The sequence below is a fragment of the Oreochromis niloticus genome, unplaced genomic scaffold, assembly GCF_001858045.2.
Source record: "Oreochromis niloticus isolate F11D_XX unplaced genomic scaffold, O_niloticus_UMD_NMBU tig00002392_pilon, whole genome shotgun sequence".
Taxonomy (NCBI): Eukaryota; Metazoa; Chordata; class Actinopteri; order Cichliformes; family Cichlidae; genus Oreochromis; species Oreochromis niloticus.
Window position 1 is genome coordinate 1 of NW_020327636.1, and position 3,043 is coordinate 3,043.

At 36.8% G+C, this 3,043-nt stretch overlaps 1 long non-coding RNA gene across 1 annotated transcript; it reads left to right on the plus strand.

Annotated features, from left to right (window-relative positions):
• Positions 1–1,156: 1,156 nt before the first annotated feature.
• LOC112845019 (uncharacterized) lies at positions 1,157–1,598 on the plus strand. The gene is made up of 2 exons (XR_003217792.1): positions 1,157–1,291; positions 1,378–1,598. It is a non-coding gene; the product is annotated as an uncharacterized LOC112845019 (long non-coding RNA).
• Positions 1,599–3,043: the final 1,445 nt, after the last annotated feature.

Consider the following 3,043-nt stretch of genomic DNA (forward strand, 5'->3'; position numbering starts at 1 on the left):
ACTGTGAGATATTTCAAATCGAATTTTCTGTATTCATGTTTCAGACAAAAGTTTCCTCAAGAGTTCAGAGCTCGTATCTCATATTTTAATTGTTTTATTATACATCGAACATCTTTTGATGCCAGTTTACCCCATGGAGTCATTAAATAAAAAATGAAGATTTTTCTTATCATCTTTAAAATCAGTTAATCACATATTGAAAATGATTTATTAATTTAAATTGATTGGCAGCATTGATTGAGGGTAATCAATTGAAATCTTCAAATCTTTTCATGGTAAAGTTTTCTTCACATTTTGGATACAGAAAAAAAAGCAATGGTTTTGAACACTAACAAAAGATTTTTTGAGCTCATGCAGTGATTTCCACAGAGAATGATGTCTGTTCAAATGTCATTAAAGTGTGAACTGTGTGGCGGTTTGGCCAGTCATTCTTATCACAGCTGGGTCAGCATGCTTGTTGTGAACAGATAGTCTACAGATTATGTGATTTTTTTTTAAAAGTTATGTAGCACAAAATACCCAGATGCTTTGTGATACTAAGTTTAATATAATTTTTTAAACGTTATACAATATCTTTGTAAAGTCGTTTAATTATCTGCAGTCATTACAGAGTGAGGAATCCCTCGTTATATTTAATTCTGAAAGATTTAACATCAGTAGATTACAAATGTTTTCGAGAACACTCACATCTTATGTTATTTGTGTCCCAACTTTTTTCCCCTAATTTTAATAGATTGGCTTCAAATGTTTCAATATTAAAAAAAAACAATTATGTCTCACTTTTAACCTTCGAATGTTGATGTTATACATTTTTAGTTAGTTATTTTTGATTTGTGAATGACTCAGCAAATCTCAGCTGTTTTAGAAATGAGTTTGTATTTTTTATGCTGTTATTAAGTTTATGTAGTAAATCTGAGAATCCATAATGGTTCAAACTTGATGTGCTGTGTTCTGTAGCAGATAATATATTTGTGATGTGAAACCACAGATTCTCCTTGGAGGCCCAATATTACAATCCCAGGTGATCTGAAGGAGAAGGAGTCTGTCACTATAACCTGCTCAGCTCTCACTCCCTGTCCACACTCCCCTCCTCAACTCACCTGGAATCTCACACAAGACTCTCACAACATAACAGAGAAAAATACAGATGGAAGCTTTACAACTAAATCCAGCAGACCATCACTCTGTCAGACACACATGATGGAAAGAAGATCAGCTGCTCTGCCAGATATCCTGTGAACCAAGGAAAACAACAAGGCAGCAGAGACAGAAGAGACTCTCAGTGTTTCATGTAAGACAATCAGAGTTTGTTGCTGAACTGAATCCTATAGGACAACATGCTTTGTGTGACATGTCTTTGTTTGTTTGTTTCTCCAGATGCTCCCAAAAACACCTCAGCATCCATCAGTCCATCAGGTTTGGTGTCAGCAGGCAGCTGGGTGAAGCTGACCTGCTCCAGCAGAGCCAAACCTCCAGTCAGCAGCTTCACCTGGTTCAAGAAGAGCAGAGATGGAGCTGTGAACGTATCTGAAGGAGAGATTTACAGCTTCAATGTAACAGATGGAGGAGTTTATTACTGTGTGGCCACTAATGATGTGGTAATCAGACATCAGGAGAGATTAATGTGACTGTTGGAGGTAAAATTACTCATCAGTTATTTTTTAAAATGCATTTCCTTTTTGAGTTTTCTTGTGATAGATTTTATAGAGGGATTAGAAACAGAAACGAGCTTCATATGGGACTGAATTTTATTTTATAAACATCAAGACTGTACTTCATCCTTCACAGTGCAGTCATTCAGCTTTTAAATGTTAATTATAAAAGTGTTTCCTGAAACATCTTTTACAATGTTGTTTAAAAGTAAATGTTTCCTTCGCCTTGATTCACCCTAAAGGGTCTCATTTGCTGTTAAACGTTTGTTCTGTCACTTCAAACAGTTTTCTTTGCTCTCTAATCTTCTTGCATTACAGAATATTGGTTGGTGTCTACATTATAGTGAAGACTGGGAATCACAGTGCTTGTGAGCACACTGATCGTCTTTGAGTACTGACAGTCAGAGTTTGATCTATGGGATATTTCTTTTTCTCCAGATGCTCCTAAAGACACCTCAGCATCCATCAGTCCATCAGGTTTGGTGTCAGCAGGCAGCTGGGTGAAGCTGACCTGCTCCAGCAGAGCCAAACCTCCAGTCAGCAGCTTCACCTGGTTCAAGAAGAGCAGAGATGGAGCTGTGAAAGTATCTGAAGGAGAGATTTACAGCTTCAATGTAACAGATGGAGGAGTTTATTACTGTGTGGCCACTAATGATTGGGTAATCAGACATCAGCAGAGATTCACGTGACTGTTGAGGTAAAGATAAAGGCTGAAGACACTGATGTCTTTCTTTTCTTCCATTTTTCAATTGTCTTTGAAGATTTCCTACACTGAAACTTAACAACATGTAAAAAAGCTTTTGCAAGGGTATCTTTAAGTCCACATTATTGTATACTGTTTGACTCACACAGAGTCCACACTGGGCCTACTTCTTGGAGGAATCTCTGGGATCATCTTACTCATTTGTTTGATAATCTTTCTTTGGCAAGTGTCGCACATCACAGTAGTACACATGATATTTAACGGTGATATTTTAGCTGCACTTAAAATGTGTTTTTTTTCATCAAGCTTAGATTACTCTCACATATAATAAACATAAACAGATTTAATTTTACTATCTCTTATGTCGTCCAGGTGGTTAAAGTCAACACATCAAACTCAACAACACATCCAGGTAAGAAAGTACTGAACTTATGATCGTAAACAGCCACCTAGTCACATACTTTCAAATGTCTAAACATGATTAATAATGACTCTACAGGTCTACCTCACGAATTTCGTATTTGGATTATTTCATAGATCAATCACATGAAGAGCAGGTTGTTGAAGGGTCAGTAAATAACACAGAAAAAGAGGAAGAAAACATCCATTATGGAGAGATCAGCTTCTCTAAGCTGGGATTTGAAGCATCCTCTGACTCAGTGCAGGACAGAGGACAGCAGCAGGATAC